Source organism: Camelus dromedarius, chromosome 8 (assembly GCF_036321535.1).
Source record: "Camelus dromedarius isolate mCamDro1 chromosome 8, mCamDro1.pat, whole genome shotgun sequence".
Classification (NCBI taxonomy): Eukaryota; Metazoa; Chordata; class Mammalia; order Artiodactyla; family Camelidae; genus Camelus; species Camelus dromedarius.
The window spans coordinates 4,367,188-4,385,813 of NC_087443.1; the positions used below are offsets into that span (position 1 = coordinate 4,367,188).

Here is an 18,626-nt window from a genome sequence, read left to right on the forward strand (position 1 = left end):
TCCGGGCCTAGGCGTAGCCCAGCGCGGACCTTGGCCGCCCCTCCTGCCTCCACCAACTTGCCCAAACCCACCCAGTACCTCCGTCGCGGCGGGAGGGAAGGCATCAGCCCGGGCCCGACGCCCCACCCCGCCCCACCCTTCACCCCACACCGGGCCGGTGGGCGTCAGCGGGCCTCCCTGCCCAGCCCCCGAGGCGAAAGAAGACAGCCCCTTGCAGAGAGAGCTGAGAAAGACGGGACGGACCGAAGGACGGACGATCGGACGGACAGGAGCGCGCGCCGGCCCACGCAGACACGCACGCACGCGGACACACACAAACACACACACACACACACACACACACACACAGACACACACTGAAAACACACAGCTAGACACACACCCCTCCACCCCCACCCCCACCCCAGACAAACGGAGGGGAAGAGAGGGAGCATGAGCCAGCTGCTCCAGGAGAGCCAGAGTGAGAGCAAACGTGAGAGGCTATGGTGAGAGGGAGAAAGAGAGGAAGGAGACACAGTGGTGGAGAGACAGGCGGCGCCGGGGGTGCGTTCTGGGAGGGGGTGGGGGGTGAGGGGGTGACAGAGGCAGAGGCAGAGGCAGAGGCAGAGACAGAGAAAGAGACAGAGAAAGAGACCAGAGACAGACTGACAGAGAGACAAGAGTTTGACAGAGAGAGGGAGAGAGGGAGACGGAGGGGGCAACGCTGGACCCAGAAGCAGACAGACACACCCGGGACAGATGCTCTTGTCACAGACCTTGCCGAGCCGCAGATGAGCCTCTGCTGAAGACGGAGCTTCCCCTAGGCAGGGTGGTGGTGCTTGGGCGGCACCCCGGGCAGGAGGCAGGTAGGTGCCTTGGGGCTGGCAGTCCCCCGCGGGGCCCCAGGACTCCCAGACGACGTCTCACGAGTCCCGTTCTGCGCGCTGCTCGGGTTCCTTCCCCGGGAGCCGCGGGCCGGGGGCCCGGCACAGACAGACGGTCCCGCCGGCGGTGGGTGTGCGCAGGTCAGCGTGTCGGCGGCAGTGTGCGTGTCCCGGTGGGTGGGTTTTCGTGTCGTCGTCCTGCTTTCCGTCGTCTCTCTGTCTGTCTGGCCGTCGGTTCCGACTCCGGGCCTCTCTGGGCCGGGCGCGCCCGGACTTGCTTGAGTGCGCCTGGCTGGCTGTTGCTGGAGAGCAGCGGCGACGGGCGTGTGCCGAGGGGGGCGTCGTGGAACTGGAGGGCCAACGCACGAAGTGGCTCTGGCGGGGCCCAGGTTCCAAGGGACACGGAGGGGCGACCGGTGGGCGTGGCCCTGCCGGGCGAAGGACGGGAACGTCCTTTCCTTCCGTGGGGAGAGCAGGCCAAGGCTGGTGGAGAGAAGGCGGTCTCGGCGGGCGGGCGCTGGCGTCGACTTGGGGCGGGCAGCCGGCGGCTGGGCGCCGTTGGACGTCGAGAGGGCTCGCGGGCCGCGGGCGGCAGGAGGACGAGGACGGACCGAGGGAGCCCAGGCCTGCGGCGGAGTCGCGGTCGGGCCGTCGCCCCTCCCGCCTCACAGTCCCCCCAGGGGAGGGCCGGGGGGCTGTGGGGGCTGTGGGGGGCCGGGGCTGCGAGGTCCAAGGGGCAGGGAAGCGGCTGCCTGTGCGCCCGCCGGCATGCGGGCAGGCCGGCCGGCTGCCCGGCCGGCTGCCCGCCTGCCTGCCTGCCTGACGCGGGGTCGGGGCAGGCCGTGGGCTGCGCGGGCGTGGCGTGGTGGGGGGAGGGTCAGGAGGTGCTCGGGCCTGCGGGGAGCCGCCTTGGGGACAGGGGCGGCGGCTAAAGGAGAGGGAGGCAGGAGGCCAAAAAAAAAAAAAAAAAAAAAAAAAAGCCTACAGCACCCGGTATTCCCAGGCGGTCTCCCATCCAAGTACTAAACAGGCCCGACCCTGCTTAGCTTCCGAGATCAGACGAGATCGGGCGCGTTCAGGGTGGTATGGCCGTAGACAGCGGCAGGCGCCGCGCGGCGCCTCAAGAGCCCGCGCTGCGCCTTCCCTGCCGCCGCCTCGGCCGGCCCGCGCCGTGCCGAACCGAGCCCGGCCGGGCCGGGCCGAGCCGAGCCGAGCCGAGCCGAGCCGAGCCGAGCCAAGCCAAGCCAAGCCACCGCGGCCTGCACTCAGCGCACACAGCGCAGAGCGCAGAGCGCACCGCGCGCCTGCCGCCCGCCTCCCAGCGCCTCCCGCCCACCCCGGGACTCTCCAGGCCCGTCCCAGCTCGGATCCCCGCATCAGGCTCGCTGGCAGGGGCAAGTGGCCCCGGAGGCGTCCGGACCCGGGCCTCCGGGCCTCCGGGCCGCCGGCCGGCCGGCCCCTGAGCCCCACCCACCCACCTCCGGGCCTAGGCGTAGCCCAGCGCGGACCTTGGCCGCCCCTCCTGCCTCCACCAACTTGCCCAAACCCACCCAGTACCTCCGTCGCGGCGGGAGGGAAGGCATCAGCCCGGGCCCGACGCCCCACCCCGCCCCACCCTTCACCCCACACCGGGCCGGTGGGCGTCAGCGGGCCTCCCTGCCCAGCCCCCGAGGCGAAAGAAGACAGCCCCTTGCAGAGAGAGCTGAGAAAGACGGGACGGACCGAAGGACGGACGATCGGACGGACAGGAGCGCGCGCCGGCCCACGCAGACACGCACGCACGCGGACACACACAAACACACACACACACACACACACACACACACAGACACACACTGAAAACACACAGCTAGACACACACCCCTCCACCCCCACCCCCACCCCAGACAAACGGAGGGGAAGAGAGGGAGCATGAGCCAGCTGCTCCAGGAGAGCCAGAGTGAGAGCAAACGTGAGAGGCTATGGTGAGAGGGAGAAAGAGAGGAAGGAGACACAGTGGTGGAGAGACAGGCGGCGCCGGGGGTGCGTTCTGGGAGGGGGTGGGGGGTGAGGGGGTGACAGAGGCAGAGGCAGAGGCAGAGGCAGAGACAGAGAAAGAGACAGAGAAAGAGACCAGAGACAGACTGACAGAGAGACAAGAGTTTGACAGAGAGAGGGAGAGAGGGAGACGGAGGGGGCAACGCTGGACCCAGAAGCAGACAGACACACCCGGGACAGATGCTCTTGTCACAGACCTTGCCGAGCCGCAGATGAGCCTCTGCTGAAGACGGAGCTTCCCCTAGGCAGGGTGGTGGTGCTTGGGCGGCACCCCGGGCAGGAGGCAGGTAGGTGCCTTGGGGCTGGCAGTCCCCCGCGGGGCCCCAGGACTCCCAGACGACGTCTCACGAGTCCCGTTCTGCGCGCTGCTCGGGTTCCTTCCCCGGGAGCCGCGGGCCGGGGGCCCGGCACAGACAGACGGTCCCGCCGGCGGTGGGTGTGCGCAGGTCAGCGTGTCGGCGGCAGTGTGCGTGTCCCGGTGGGTGGGTTTTCGTGTCGTCGTCCTGCTTTCCGTCGTCTCTCTGTCTCTCTGGCCGTCGGTTCCGACTCCGGGCCTCTCTGGGCCGGGCGCGCCCGGACTTGCTTGAGTGCGCCTGGCTGGCTGTTGCTGGAGAGCAGCGGCGACGGGCGTGTGCCGAGGGGGGCGTCGTGGAACTGGAGGGCCAACGCACGAAGTGGCTCTGGCGGGGCCCAGGTTCCAAGGGACACGGAGGGGCGACCGGTGGGCGTGGCCCTGCCGGGCGAAGGACGGGAACGTCCTTTCCTTCCGTGGGGAGAGCAGGCCAAGGCTGGTGGAGAGAAGGCGGTCTCGGCGGGCGGGCGCTGGCGTCGACTTGGGGCGGGCAGCCGGCGGCTGGGCGCCGTTGGACGTCGAGAGGGCTCGCGGGCCGCGGGCGGCAGGAGGACGAGGACGGACCGAGGGAGCCCAGGCCTGCGGCGGAGTCGCGGTCGGGCCGTCGCCCCTCCCGCCTCACAGTCCCCCCAGGGGAGGGCCGGGGGGCTGTGGGGGCTGTGGGGGGCCGGGGCTGCGAGGTCCAAGGGGCAGGGAAGCGGCTGCCTGTGCGCCCGCCGGCATGCGGGCAGGCCGGCCGGCTGCCCGGCCGGCTGCCCGCCTGCCTGCCTGCCTGACGCGGGGTCGGGGCAGGCCGTGGGCTGCGCGGGCGTGGCGTGGTGGGGGGAGGGTCAGGAGGTGCTCGGGCCTGCGGGGAGCCGCCTTGGGGACAGGGGCGGCGGCTAAAGGAGAGGGAGGCAGGAGGCCAAAAAAAAAAAAAAAAAAAAAAAAAAAAGCCTACAGCACCCGGTATTCCCAGGCGGTCTCCCATCCAAGTACTAACCAGGCCCGACCCTGCTTAGCTTCCGAGATCAGACGAGATCGGGCGCGTTCAGGGTGGTATGGCCGTAGACAGCGGCAGGCGCCGCGCGGCGCCTCAAGAGCCCGCGCTGCGCCTTCCCTGCCGCCGCCTCGGCCGGCCCGCGCCGTGCCGAACCGAGCCCGGCCGGGCCGGGCCGAGCCGAGCCGAGCCGAGCCGAGCCGAGCCGAGCCAAGCCAAGCCAAGCCACCGCGGCCTGCACTCAGCGCACACAGCGCAGAGCGCAGAGCGCACCGCGCGCCTGCCGCCCGCCTCCCAGCGCCTCCCGCCCACCCCGGGACTCTCCAGGCCCGTCCCAGCTCGGATCCCCGCATCAGGCTCGCTGGCAGGGGCAAGTGGCCCCGGAGGCGTCCGGACCCGGGCCTCCGGGCCTCCGGGCCGCCGGCCGGCCGGCCCCTGAGCCCCACCCACCCACCTCCGGGCCTAGGCGTAGCCCAGCGCGGACCTTGGCCGCCCCTCCTGCCTCCACCAACTTGCCCAAACCCACCCAGTACCTCCGTCGCGGCGGGAGGGAAGGCATCAGCCCGGGCCCGACGCCCCACCCCGCCCCACCCTTCACCCCACACCGGGCCGGTGGGCGTCAGCGGGCCTCCCTGCCCAGCCCCCGAGGCGAAAGAAGACAGCCCCTTGCAGAGAGAGCTGAGAAAGACGGGACGGACCGAAGGACGGACGATCGGACGGACAGGAGCGCGCGCCGGCCCACGCAGACACGCACGCACGCGGACACACACAAACACACACACACACACACACACACTGAAAACACACAGCTAGACACACACCCCTCCACCCCCACCCCCACCCCAGACAAACGGAGGGGAAGAGAGGGAGCATGAGCCAGCTGCTCCAGGAGAGCCAGAGTGAGAGCAAACGTGAGAGGCTATGGTGAGAGGGAGAAAGAGAGGAAGGAGACACAGTGGTGGAGAGACAGGCGGCGCCGGGGGTGCGTTCTGGGAGGGGGTGGGGGGTGAGGGGGTGACAGAGGCAGAGGCAGAGGCAGAGGCAGAGACAGAGAAAGAGACAGAGAAAGAGACAGAGAAAGAGACCAGAGACAGACTGACAGAGAGACAAGAGTTTGACAGAGAGAGGGAGAGAGGGAGACGGAGGGGGCAACGCTGGACCCAGAAGCAGACAGACACACCCGGGACAGATGCTCTTGTCACAGACCTTGCCGAGCCGCAGATGAGCCTCTGCTGAAGACGGAGCTTCCCCTAGGCAGGGTGGTGGTGCTTGGGCGGCACCCCGGGCAGGAGGCAGGTAGGTGCCTTGGGGCTGGCAGTCCCCCGCGGGGCCCCAGGACTCCCAGACGACGTCTCACGAGTCCCGTTCTGCGCGCTGCTCGGGTTCCTTCCCCGGGAGCCGCGGGCCGGGGGCCCGGCACAGACAGACGGTCCCGCCGGCGGTGGGTGTGCGCAGGTCAGCGTGTCGGCGGCAGTGTGCGTGTCCCGGTGGGTGGGTTTTCGTGTCGTCGTCCTGCTTTCCGTCGTCTCTCTGTCTCTCTGGCCGTCGGTTCCGACTCCGGGCCTCTCTGGGCCGGGCGCGCCCGGACTTGCTTGAGTGCGCCTGGCTGGCTGTTGCTGGAGAGCAGCGGCGACGGGCGTGTGCCGAGGGGGGCGTCGTGGAACTGGAGGGCCAACGCACGAAGTGGCTCTGGCGGGGCCCAGGTTCCAAGGGACACGGAGGGGCGACCGGTGGGCGTGGCCCTGCCGGGCGAAGGACGGGAACGTCCTTTCCTTCCGTGGGGAGAGCAGGCCAAGGCTGGTGGAGAGAAGGCGGTCTCGGCGGGCGGGCGCTGGCGTCGACTTGGGGCGGGCAGCCGGCGGCTGGGCGCCGTTGGACGTCGAGAGGGCTCGCGGGCCGCGGGCGGCAGGAGGACGAGGACGGACCGAGGGAGCCCAGGCCTGCGGCGGAGTCGCGGTCGGGCCGTCGCCCCTCCCGCCTCACAGTCCCCCCAGGGGAGGGCCGGGGGGCTGTGGGGGCTGTGGGGGGCCGGGGCTGCGAGGTCCAAGGGGCAGGGAAGCGGCTGCCTGTGCGCCCGCCGGCATGCGGGCAGGCCGGCCGGCTGCCCGGCCGGCTGCCCGCCTGCCTGCCTGCCTGACGCGGGGTCGGGGCAGGCCGTGGGCTGCGCGGGCGTGGCGTGGTGGGGGGAGGGTCAGGAGGTGCTCGGGCCTGCGGGGAGCCGCCTTGGGGACAGGGGCGGCGGCTAAAGGAGAGGGAGGCAGGAGGCCAAAAAAAAAAAAAAAAAAAAGCCTACAGCACCCGGTATTCCCAGGCGGTCTCCCATCCAAGTACTAACCAGGCCCGACCCTGCTTAGCTTCCGAGATCAGACGAGATCGGGCGCGTTCAGGGTGGTATGGCCGTAGACAGCGGCAGGCGCCGCGCGGCGCCTCAAGAGCCCGCGCTGCGCCTTCCCTGCCGCCGCCTCGGCCGGCCCGCGCCGTGCCGAACCGAGCCCGGCCGGGCCGAGCCGAGCCGAGCCGAGCCGAGCCGAGCCGAGCCAAGCCAAGCCAAGCCACCGCGGCCTGCACTCAGCGCACACAGCGCAGAGCGCAGAGCGCACCGCGCGCCTGCCGCCCGCCTCCCAGCGCCTCCCGCCCACCCCGGGACTCTCCAGGCCCGTCCCAGCTCGGATCCCCGCATCAGGCTCGCTGGCAGGGGCAAGTGGCCCCGGAGGCGTCCGGACCCGGGCCTCCGGGCCTCCGGGCCGCCGGCCGGCCGGCCCCTGAGCCCCACCCACCCACCTCCGGGCCTAGGCGTAGCCCAGCGCGGACCTTGGCCGCCCCTCCTGCCTCCACCAACTTGCCCAAACCCACCCAGTACCTCCGTCGCGGCGGGAGGGAAGGCATCAGCCCGGGCCCGACGCCCCACCCCGCCCCACCCTTCACCCCACACCGGGCCGGTGGGCGTCAGCGGGCCTCCCTGCCCAGCCCCCGAGGCGAAAGAAGACAGCCCCTTGCAGAGAGAGCTGAGAAAGACGGGACGGACCGAAGGACGGACGATCGGACGGACAGGAGCGCGCGCCGGCCCACGCAGACACGCACGCACGCGGACACACACAAACACACACACACACACACACACACACACAGACACACACACACAGACACACACTGAAAACACACAGCTAGACACACACCCCTCCACCCCCACCCCCACCCCAGACAAACGGAGGGGAAGAGAGGGAGCATGAGCCAGCTGCTCCAGGAGAGCCAGAGTGAGAGCAAACGTGAGAGGCTATGGTGAGAGGGAGAAAGAGAGGAAGGAGACACAGTGGTGGAGAGACAGGCGGCGCCGGGGGTGCGTTCTGGGAGGGGGTGGGGGGTGAGGGGGTGACAGAGGCAGAGGCAGAGGCAGAGGCAGAGACAGAGAAAGAGACAGAGAAAGAGACCAGAGACAGACTGACAGAGAGACAAGAGTTTGACAGAGAGAGGGAGAGAGGGAGACGGAGGGGGCAACGCTGGACCCAGAAGCAGACAGACACACCCGGGACAGATGCTCTTGTCACAGACCTTGCCGAGCCGCAGATGAGCCTCTGCTGAAGACGGAGCTTCCCCTAGGCAGGGTGGTGGTGCTTGGGCGGCACCCCGGGCAGGAGGCAGGTAGGTGCCTTGGGGCTGGCAGTCCCCCGCGGGGCCCCAGGACTCCCAGACGACGTCTCACGAGTCCCGTTCTGCGCGCTGCTCGGGTTCCTTCCCCGGGAGCCGCGGGCCGGGGGCCCGGCACAGACAGACGGTCCCGCCGGCGGTGGGTGTGCGCAGGTCAGCGTGTCGGCGGCAGTGTGCGTGTCCCGGTGGGTGGGTTTTCGTGTCGTCGTCCTGCTTTCCGTCGTCTCTCTGTCTCTCTGGCCGTCGGTTCCGACTCCGGGCCTCTCTGGGCCGGGCGCGCCCGGACTTGCTTGAGTGCGCCTGGCTGGCTGTTGCTGGAGAGCAGCGGCGACGGGCGTGTGCCGAGGGGGGCGTCGTGGAACTGGAGGGCCAACGCACGAAGTGGCTCTGGCGGGGCCCAGGTTCCAAGGGACACGGAGGGGCGACCGGTGGGCGTGGCCCTGCCGGGCGAAGGACGGGAACGTCCTTTCCTTCCGTGGGGAGAGCAGGCCAAGGCTGGTGGAGAGAAGGCGGTCTCGGCGGGCGGGCGCTGGCGTCGACTTGGGGCGGGCAGCCGGCGGCTGGGCGCCGTTGGACGTCGAGAGGGCTCGCGGGCCGCGGGCGGCAGGAGGACGAGGACGGACCGAGGGAGCCCAGGCCTGCGGCGGAGTCGCGGTCGGGCCGTCGCCCCTCCCGCCTCACAGTCCCCCCAGGGGAGGGCCGGGGGGCTGTGGGGGCTGTGGGGGGCCGGGGCTGCGAGGTCCAAGGGGCAGGGAAGCGGCTGCCTGTGCGCCCGCCGGCATGCGGGCAGGCCGGCCGGCTGCCCGGCCGGCTGCCCGCCTGCCTGCCTGCCTGACGCGGGGTCGGGGCAGGCCGTGGGCTGCGCGGGCGTGGCGTGGTGGGGGGAGGGTCAGGAGGTGCTCGGGCCTGCGGGGAGCCGCCTTGGGGACAGGGGCGGCGGCTAAAGGAGAGGGAGGCAGGAGGCCAAAAAAAAAAAAAAAAAAAAAAAAAAGCCTACAGCACCCGGTATTCCCAGGCGGTCTCCCATCCAAGTACTAACCAGGCCCGACCCTGCTTAGCTTCCGAGATCAGACGAGATCGGGCGCGTTCAGGGTGGTATGGCCGTAGACAGCGGCAGGCGCCGCGCGGCGCCTCAAGAGCCCGCGCTGCGCCTTCCCTGCCGCCGCCTCGGCCGGCCCGCGCCGTGCCGAACCGAGCCCGGCCGGGCCGAGCCGAGCCGAGCCGAGCCGAGCCGAGCCGAGCCAAGCCAAGCCAAGCCACCGCGGCCTGCACTCAGCGCACACAGCGCAGAGCGCAGAGCGCACCGCGCGCCTGCCGCCCGCCTCCCAGCGCCTCCCGCCCACCCCGGGACTCTCCAGGCCCGTCCCAGCTCGGATCCCCGCATCAGGCTCGCTGGCAGGGGCAAGTGGCCCCGGAGGCGTCCGGACCCGGGCCTCCGGGCCTCCGGGCCGCCGGCCGGCCGGCCCCTGAGCCCCACCCACCCACCTCCGGGCCTAGGCGTAGCCCAGCGCGGACCTTGGCCGCCCCTCCTGCCTCCACCAACTTGCCCAAACCCACCCAGTACCTCCGTCGCGGCGGGAGGGAAGGCATCAGCCCGGGCCCGACGCCCCACCCCGCCCCACCCTTCACCCCACACCGGGCCGGTGGGCGTCAGCGGGCCTCCCTGCCCAGCCCCCGAGGCGAAAGAAGACAGCCCCTTGCAGAGAGAGCTGAGAAAGACGGGACGGACCGAAGGACGGACGATCGGACGGACAGGAGCGCGCGCCGGCCCACGCAGACACGCACGCACGCGGACACACACAAACACACACACACACACACACACACACACACACACACACACAGACACACACTGAAAACACACAGCTAGACACACACCCCTCCACCCCCACCCCCACCCCAGACAAACGGAGGGGAAGAGAGGGAGCATGAGCCAGCTGCTCCAGGAGAGCCAGAGTGAGAGCAAACGTGAGAGGCTATGGTGAGAGGGAGAAAGAGAGGAAGGAGACACAGTGGTGGAGAGACAGGCGGCGCCGGGGGTGCGTTCTGGGAGGGGGTGGGGGGTGAGGGGGTGACAGAGGCAGAGGCAGAGGCAGAGGCAGAGACAGAGAAAGAGACAGAGAAAGAGACCAGAGACAGACTGACAGAGAGACAAGAGTTTGACAGAGAGAGGGAGAGAGGGAGACGGAGGGGGCAACGCTGGACCCAGAAGCAGACAGACACACCCGGGACAGATGCTCTTGTCACAGACCTTGCCGAGCCGCAGATGAGCCTCTGCTGAAGACGGAGCTTCCCCTAGGCAGGGTGGTGGTGCTTGGGCGGCACCCCGGGCAGGAGGCAGGTAGGTGCCTTGGGGCTGGCAGTCCCCCGCGGGGCCCCAGGACTCCCAGACGACGTCTCACGAGTCCCGTTCTGCGCGCTGCTCGGGTTCCTTCCCCGGGAGCCGCGGGCCGGGGGCCCGGCACAGACAGACGGTCCCGCCGGCGGTGGGTGTGCGCAGGTCAGCGTGTCGGCGGCAGTGTGCGTGTCCCGGTGGGTGGGTTTTCGTGTCGTCGTCCTGCTTTCCGTCGTCTCTCTGTCTCTCTGGCCGTCGGTTCCGACTCCGGGCCTCTCTGGGCCGGGCGCGCCCGGACTTGCTTGAGTGCGCCTGGCTGGCTGTTGCTGGAGAGCAGCGGCGACGGGCGTGTGCCGAGGGGGGCGTCGTGGAACTGGAGGGCCAACGCACGAAGTGGCTCTGGCGGGGCCCAGGTTCCAAGGGACACGGAGGGGCGACCGGTGGGCGTGGCCCTGCCGGGCGAAGGACGGGAACGTCCTTTCCTTCCGTGGGGAGAGCAGGCCAAGGCTGGTGGAGAGAAGGCGGTCTCGGCGGGCGGGCGCTGGCGTCGACTTGGGGCGGGCAGCCGGCGGCTGGGCGCCGTTGGACGTCGAGAGGGCTCGCGGGCCGCGGGCGGCAGGAGGACGAGGACGGACCGAGGGAGCCCAGGCCTGCGGCGGAGTCGCGGTCGGGCCGTCGCCCCTCCCGCCTCACAGTCCCCCCAGGGGAGGGCCGGGGGGCTGTGGGGGCTGTGGGGGGCCGGGGCTGCGAGGTCCAAGGGGCAGGGAAGCGGCTGCCTGTGCGCCCGCCGGCATGCGGGCAGGCCGGCCGGCTGCCCGGCCGGCTGCCCGCCTGCCTGCCTGCCTGACGCGGGGTCGGGGCAGGCCGTGGGCTGCGCGGGCGTGGCGTGGTGGGGGGAGGGTCAGGAGGTGCTCGGGCCTGCGGGGAGCCGCCTTGGGGACAGGGGCGGCGGCTAAAGGAGAGGGAGGCAGGAGGCCAAAAAAAAAAAAAAAAAAAAAAAAAAAGCCTACAGCACCCGGTATTCCCAGGCGGTCTCCCATCCAAGTACTAACCAGGCCCGACCCTGCTTAGCTTCCGAGATCAGACGAGATCGGGCGCGTTCAGGGTGGTATGGCCGTAGACAGCGGCAGGCGCCGCGCGGCGCCTCAAGAGCCCGCGCTGCGCCTTCCCTGCCGCCGCCTCGGCCGGCCCGCGCCGTGCCGAACCGAGCCCGGCCGGGCCGAGCCGAGCCGAGCCGAGCCGAGCCGAGCCGAGCCAAGCCAAGCCAAGCCACCGCGGCCTGCACTCAGCGCACACAGCGCAGAGCGCAGAGCGCACCGCGCGCCTGCCGCCCGCCTCCCAGCGCCTCCCGCCCACCCCGGGACTCTCCAGGCCCGTCCCAGCTCGGATCCCCGCATCAGGCTCGCTGGCAGGGGCAAGTGGCCCCGGAGGCGTCCGGACCCGGGCCTCCGGGCCTCCGGGCCGCCGGCCGGCCGGCCCCTGAGCCCCACCCACCCACCTCCGGGCCTAGGCGTAGCCCAGCGCGGACCTTGGCCGCCCCTCCTGCCTCCACCAACTTGCCCAAACCCACCCAGTACCTCCGTCGCGGCGGGAGGGAAGGCATCAGCCCGGGCCCGACGCCCCACCCCGCCCCACCCTTCACCCCACACCGGGCCGGTGGGCGTCAGCGGGCCTCCCTGCCCAGCCCCCGAGGCGAAAGAAGACAGCCCCTTGCAGAGAGAGCTGAGAAAGACGGGACGGACCGAAGGACGGACGATCGGACGGACAGGAGCGCGCGCCGGCCCACGCAGACACGCACGCACGCGGACACACACAAACACACACACACACACACACACACACACACAGACACACACTGAAAACACACAGCTAGACACACACCCCTCCACCCCCACCCCCACCCCAGACAAACGGAGGGGAAGAGAGGGAGCATGAGCCAGCTGCTCCAGGAGAGCCAGAGTGAGAGCAAACGTGAGAGGCTATGGTGAGAGGGAGAAAGAGAGGAAGGAGACACAGTGGTGGAGAGACAGGCGGCGCCGGGGGTGCGTTCTGGGAGGGGGTGGGGGGTGAGGGGGTGACAGAGGCAGAGGCAGAGGCAGAGGCAGAGACAGAGAAAGAGACAGAGAAAGAGACCAGAGACAGACTGACAGAGAGACAAGAGTTTGACAGAGAGAGGGAGAGAGGGAGACGGAGGGGGCAACGCTGGACCCAGAAGCAGACAGACACACCCGGGACAGATGCTCTTGTCACAGACCTTGCCGAGCCGCAGATGAGCCTCTGCTGAAGACGGAGCTTCCCCTAGGCAGGGTGGTGGTGCTTGGGCGGCACCCCGGGCAGGAGGCAGGTAGGTGCCTTGGGGCTGGCAGTCCCCCGCGGGGCCCCAGGACTCCCAGACGACGTCTCACGAGTCCCGTTCTGCGCGCTGCTCGGGTTCCTTCCCCGGGAGCCGCGGGCCGGGGGCCCGGCACAGACAGACGGTCCCGCCGGCGGTGGGTGTGCGCAGGTCAGCGTGTCGGCGGCAGTGTGCGTGTCCCGGTGGGTGGGTTTTCGTGTCGTCGTCCTGCTTTCCGTCGTCTCTCTGTCTCTCTGGCCGTCGGTTCCGACTCCGGGCCTCTCTGGGCCGGGCGCGCCCGGACTTGCTTGAGTGCGCCTGGCTGGCTGTTGCTGGAGAGCAGCGGCGACGGGCGTGTGCCGAGGGGGGCGTCGTGGAACTGGAGGGCCAACGCACGAAGTGGCTCTGGCGGGGCCCAGGTTCCAAGGGACACGGAGGGGCGACCGGTGGGCGTGGCCCTGCCGGGCGAAGGACGGGAACGTCCTTTCCTTCCGTGGGGAGAGCAGGCCAAGGCTGGTGGAGAGAAGGCGGTCTCGGCGGGCGGGCGCTGGCGTCGACTTGGGGCGGGCAGCCGGCGGCTGGGCGCCGTTGGACGTCGAGAGGGCTCGCGGGCCGCGGGCGGCAGGAGGACGAGGACGGACCGAGGGAGCCCAGGCCTGCGGCGGAGTCGCGGTCGGGCCGTCGCCCCTCCCGCCTCACAGTCCCCCCAGGGGAGGGCCGGGGGGCTGTGGGGGCTGTGGGGGGCCGGGGCTGCGAGGTCCAAGGGGCAGGGAAGCGGCTGCCTGTGCGCCCGCCGGCATGCGGGCAGGCCGGCCGGCTGCCCGGCCGGCTGCCCGCCTGCCTGCCTGCCTGACGCGGGGTCGGGGCAGGCCGTGGGCTGCGCGGGCGTGGCGTGGTGGGGGGAGGGTCAGGAGGTGCTCGGGCCTGCGGGGAGCCGCCTTGGGGACAGGGGCGGCGGCTAAAGGAGAGGGAGGCAGGAGGCCAAAAAAAAAAAAAAAAAAAAAAAAAAGCCTACAGCACCCGGTATTCCCAGGCGGTCTCCCATCCAAGTACTAACCAGGCCCGACCCTGCTTAGCTTCCGAGATCAGACGAGATCGGGCGCGTTCAGGGTGGTATGGCCGTAGACAGCGGCAGGCGCCGCGCGGCGCCTCAAGAGCCCGCGCTGCGCCTTCCCTGCCGCCGCCTCGGCCGGCCCGCGCCGTGCCGAACCGAGCCCGGCCGGGCCGAGCCGAGCCGAGCCGAGCCGAGCCGAGCCGAGCCAAGCCAAGCCAAGCCACCGCGGCCTGCACTCAGCGCACACAGCGCAGAGCGCAGAGCGCACCGCGCGCCTGCCGCCCGCCTCCCAGCGCCTCCCGCCCACCCCGGGACTCTCCAGGCCCGTCCCAGCTCGGATCCCCGCATCAGGCTCGCTGGCAGGGGCAAGTGGCCCCGGAGGCGTCCGGACCCGGGCCTCCGGGCCTCCGGGCCGCCGGCCGGCCGGCCCCTGAGCCCCACCCACCCACCTCCGGGCCTAGGCGTAGCCCAGCGCGGACCTTGGCCGCCCCTCCTGCCTCCACCAACTTGCCCAAACCCACCCAGTACCTCCGTCGCGGCGGGAGGGAAGGCATCAGCCCGGGCCCGACGCCCCACCCCGCCCCACCCTTCACCCCACACCGGGCCGGTGGGCGTCAGCGGGCCTCCCTGCCCAGCCCCCGAGGCGAAAGAAGACAGCCCCTTGCAGAGAGAGCTGAGAAAGACGGGACGGACCGAAGGACGGACGATCGGACGGACAGGAGCGCGCGCCGGCCCACGCAGACACGCACGCACGCGGACACACACAAACACACACACACACACACACACACACACACAGACACACACTGAAAACACACAGCTAGACACACACCCCTCCACCCCCACCCCCACCCCAGACAAACGGAGGGGAAGAGAGGGAGCATGAGCCAGCTGCTCCAGGAGAGCCAGAGTGAGAGCAAACGTGAGAGGCTATGGTGAGAGGGAGAAAGAGAGGAAGGAGACACAGTGGTGGAGAGACAGGCGGCGCCGGGGGTGCGTTCTGGGAGGGGGTGGGGGGTGAGGGGGTGACAGAGGCAGAGGCAGAGGCAGAGGCAGAGACAGAGAAAGAGACAGAGAAAGAGACCAGAGACAGACTGACAGAGAGACAAGAGTTTGACAGAGAGAGGGAGAGAGGGAGACGGAGGGGGCAACGCTGGACCCAGAAGCAGACAGACACACCCGGGACAGATGCTCTTGTCACAGACCTTGCCGAGCCGCAGATGAGCCTCTGCTGAAGACGGAGCTTCCCCTAGGCAGGGTGGTGGTGCTTGGGCGGCACCCCGGGCAGGAGGCAGGTAGGTGCCTTGGGGCTGGCAGTCCCCCGCGGGGCCCCAGGACTCCCAGACGACGTCTCACGAGTCCCGTTCTGCGCGCTGCTCGGGTTCCTTCCCCGGGAGCCGCGGGCCGGGGGCCCGGCACAGACAGACGGTCCCGCCGGCGGTGGGTGTGCGCAGGTCAGCGTGTCGGCGGCAGTGTGCGTGTCCCGGTGGGTGGGTTTTCGTGTCGTCGTCCTGCTTTCCGTCGTCTCTCTGTCTCTCTGGCCGTCGGTTCCGACTCCGGGCCTCTCTGGGCCGGGCGCGCCCGGACTTGCTTGAGTGCGCCTGGCTGGCTGTTGCTGGAGAGCAGCGGCGACGGGCGTGTGCCGAGGGGGGCGTCGTGGAACTGGAGGGCCAACGCACGAAGTGGCTCTGGCGGGGCCCAGGTTCCAAGGGACACGGAGGGGCGACCGGTGGGCGTGGCCCTGCCGGGCGAAGGACGGGAACGTCCTTTCCTTCCGTGGGGAGAGCAGGCCAAGGCTGGTGGAGAGAAGGCGGTCTCGGCGGGCGGGCGCTGGCGTCGACTTGGGGCGGGCAGCCGGCGGCTGGGCGCCGTTGGACGTCGAGAGGGCTCGCGGGCCGCGGGCGGCAGGAGGACGAGGACGGACCGAGGGAGCCCAGGCCTGCGGCGGAGTCGCGGTCGGGCCGTCGCCCCTCCCGCCTCACAGTCCCCCCAGGGGAGGGCCGGGGGGCTGTGGGGGCTGTGGGGGGCCGGGGCTGCGAGGTCCAAGGGGCAGGGAAGCGGCTGCCTGTGCGCCCGCCGGCATGCGGGCAGGCCGGCCGGCTGCCCGGCCGGCTGCCCGCCTGCCTGCCTGCCTGACGCGGGGTCGGGGCAGGCCGTGGGCTGCGCGGGCGTGGCGTGGTGGGGGGAGGGTCAGGAGGTGCTCGGGCCTGCGGGGAGCCGCCTTGGGGACAGGGGCGGCGGCTAAAGGAGAGGGAGGCAGGAGGCCAAAAAAAAAAAAAAAAAAAAAAAAAAAGCCTACAGCACCCGGTATTCCCAGGCGGTCTCCCATCCAAGTACTAACCAGGCCCGACCCTGCTTAGCTTCCGAGATCAGACGAGATCGGGCGCGTTCAGGGTGGTATGGCCGTAGACAGCGGCAGGCGCCGCGCGGCGCCTCAAGAGCCCGCGCTGCGCCTTCCCTGCCGCCGCCTCGGCCGGCCCGCGCCGTGCCGAACCGAGCCCGGCCGGGCCGAGCCGAGCCGAGCCGAGCCGAGCCGAGCCGAGCCAAGCCAAGCCAAGCCACCGCGGCCTGCACTCAGCGCACACAGCGCAGAGCGCAGAGCGCACCGCGCGCCTGCCGCCCGCCTCCCAGCGCCTCCCGCCCACCCCGGGACTCTCCAGGCCCGTCCCAGCTCGGATCCCCGCATCAGGCTCGCTGGCAGGGGCAAGTGGCCCCGGAGGCGTCCGGACCCGGGCCTCCGGGCCTCCGGGCCGCCGGCCGGCCGGCCCCTGAGCCCCACCCACCCACCTCCGGGCCTAGGCGTAGCCCAGCGCGGACCTTGGCCGCCCCTCCTGCCTCCACCAACTTGCCCAAACCCACCCAGTACCTCCGTCGCGGCGGGAGGGAAGGCATCAGCCCGGGCCCGACGCCCCACCCCGCCCCACCCTTCACCCCACACCGGGCCGGTGGGCGTCAGCGGGCCTCCCTGCCCAGCCCCCGAGGCGAAAGAAGACAGCCCCTTGCAGAGAGAGCTGAGAAAGACGGGACGGACCGAAGGACGGACGATCGGACGGACAGGAGCGCGCGCCGGCCCACGCAGACACGCACGCACGCGGACACACACAAACACACACACACACACACACACACACACACAGACACACACTGAAAACACACAGCTAGACACACACCCCTCCACCCCCACCCCCACCCCAGACAAACGGAGGGGAAGAGAGGGAGCATGAGCCAGCTGCTCCAGGAGAGCCAGAGTGAGAGCAAACGTGAGAGGCTATGGTGAGAGGGAGAAAGAGAGGAAGGAGACACAGTGGTGGAGAGACAGGCGGCGCCGGGGGTGCGTTCTGGGAGGGGGTGGGGGGTGAGGGGGTGACAGAGGCAGAGGCAGAGGCAGAGGCAGAGACAGAGAAAGAGACAGAGAAAGAGACCAGAGACAGACTGACAGAGAGACAAGAGTTTGACAGAGAGAGGGAGAGAGGGAGACGGAGGGGGCAACGCTGGACCCAGAAGCAGACAGACACACCCGGGACAGATGCTCTTGTCACAGACCTTGCCGAGCCGCAGATGAGCCTCTGCTGAAGACGGAGCTTCCCCTAGGCAGGGTGGTGGTGCTTGGGCGGCACCCCGGGCAGGAGGCAGGTAGGTGCCTTGGGGCTGGCAGTCCCCCGCGGGGCCCCAGGACTCCCAGACGACGTCTCACGAGTCCCGTTCTGCGCGCTGCTCGGGTTCCTTCCCCGGGAGCCGCGGGCCGGGGGCCCGGCACAGACAGACGGTCCCGCCGGCGGTGGGTGTGCGCAGGTCAGCGTGTCGGCGGCAGTGTGCGTGTCCCGGTGGGTGGGTTTTCGTGTCGTCGTCCTGCTTTCCGTCGTCTCTCTGTCTCTCTGGCCGTCGGTTCCGACTCCGGGCCTCTCTGGGCCGGGCGCGCCCGGACTTGCTTGAGTGCGCCTGGCTGGCTGTTGCTGGAGAGCAGCGGCGACGGGCGTGTGCCGAGGGGGGCGTCGTGGAACTGGAGGGCCAACGCACGAAGTGGCTCTGGCGGGGCCCAGGTTCCAAGGGACACGGAGGGGCGACCGGTGGGCGTGGCCCTGCCGGGCGAAGGACGGGAACGTCCTTTCCTTCCGTGGGGAGAGCAGGCCAAGGCTGGTGGAGAGAAGGCGGTCTCGGCGGGCGGGCGCTGGCGTCGACTTGGGGCGGGCAGCCGGCGGCTGGGCGCCGTTGGACGTCGAGAGGGCTCGCGGGCCGCGGGCGGCAGGAGGACGAGGACGGACCGAGGGAGCCCAGGCCTGCGGCGGAGTCGCGGTCGGGCCGTCGCCCCTCCCGCCTCACAGTCCCCCCAGGGGAGGGCCGGGGGGCTGTGGGGGCTGTGGGGGGCCGGGGCTGCGAGGTCCAAGGGGCAGGGAAGCGGCTGCCTGTGCGCCCGCCGGCATGCGGGCAGGCCGGCCGGCTGCCCGGCCGGCTGCCCGCCTGCCTGCCTGCCTGACGCGGGGTCGGGGCAGGCCGTGGGCTGCGCGGGCGTGGCGTGGTGGGGGGAGGGTCAGGAGGTGCTCGGGCCTGCGGGGAGCCGCCTTGGGGACAGGGGCGGCGGCTAAAGGAGAGGGAGGCAGGAGGCCAAAAAAAAAAAAAAAAAAAAAAAAAAAGCCTACAGCACCCGGTATTCCCAGGCGGTCTCCCATCCAAGTACTAACCAGGCCCGACCCTGCTTAGCTTCCGAGATCAGACGAGATCGGGCGCGTTCAGGGTGGTATGGCCGTAGACAGCGGCAGGCGCCGCGCGGCGCCTCAAGAGCCCGCGCTGCGCCTTCCCTGCCGCCGCCTCGGCCGGCCCGCGCCGTGCCGAACCGAGCCCGGCCGGGCCGAGCCGAGCCGAGCCGAGCCGAGCCGAGCCGAGCCAAGCCAAGCCAAGCCACCGCGGCCTGCACTCAGCGCACACAGCGCAGAGCGCAGAGCGCACCGCGCGCCTGCCGCCCGCCTCCCAGCGCCTCCCGCCCACCCCGGGACTCTCCAGGCCCGTCCCAGCTCGGATCCCCGCATCAGGC

General features: G+C 70.7%; 8 non-coding genes across 8 annotated transcripts; all 8 read right to left on the minus strand.

Moving 5' to 3' along the window:
- Window positions 1–1,841: 1,841 nt before the first annotated feature.
- Window positions 1,842–1,960, minus strand: LOC135321906 (5S ribosomal RNA). The gene has a single exon (XR_010382081.1). It is a non-coding gene; the product is annotated as a 5S ribosomal RNA (ribosomal RNA).
- A 2,225-nt stretch (window positions 1,961–4,185) lies between these two features.
- On the minus strand, window positions 4,186–4,304 carry LOC135321910 (5S ribosomal RNA). The gene has a single exon (XR_010382085.1). It is a non-coding gene; the product is annotated as a 5S ribosomal RNA (ribosomal RNA).
- Window positions 4,305–6,517: 2,213 nt separating this feature from the next.
- On the minus strand, window positions 6,518–6,636 carry LOC135321912 (5S ribosomal RNA). Its single transcript, XR_010382086.1, has one exon. It is a non-coding gene; the product is annotated as a 5S ribosomal RNA (ribosomal RNA).
- Window positions 6,637–8,866: 2,230 nt separating this feature from the next.
- Window positions 8,867–8,985, minus strand: LOC135321914 (5S ribosomal RNA). Its single transcript, XR_010382087.1, has one exon. It is a non-coding gene; the product is annotated as a 5S ribosomal RNA (ribosomal RNA).
- A 2,229-nt stretch (window positions 8,986–11,214) lies between these two features.
- LOC135321915 (5S ribosomal RNA) lies at window positions 11,215–11,333 on the minus strand. Its single transcript, XR_010382088.1, has one exon. It is a non-coding gene; the product is annotated as a 5S ribosomal RNA (ribosomal RNA).
- Window positions 11,334–13,551: 2,218 nt separating this feature from the next.
- On the minus strand, window positions 13,552–13,670 carry LOC135321917 (5S ribosomal RNA). Its single transcript, XR_010382091.1, has one exon. It is a non-coding gene; the product is annotated as a 5S ribosomal RNA (ribosomal RNA).
- Window positions 13,671–15,889: 2,219 nt separating this feature from the next.
- On the minus strand, window positions 15,890–16,008 carry LOC135321918 (5S ribosomal RNA). Its single transcript, XR_010382093.1, has one exon. It is a non-coding gene; the product is annotated as a 5S ribosomal RNA (ribosomal RNA).
- A 2,219-nt stretch (window positions 16,009–18,227) lies between these two features.
- LOC135321919 (5S ribosomal RNA) lies at window positions 18,228–18,346 on the minus strand. Its single transcript, XR_010382094.1, has one exon. It is a non-coding gene; the product is annotated as a 5S ribosomal RNA (ribosomal RNA).
- Between the last annotated feature and the right edge of the window lie 280 nt (window positions 18,347–18,626).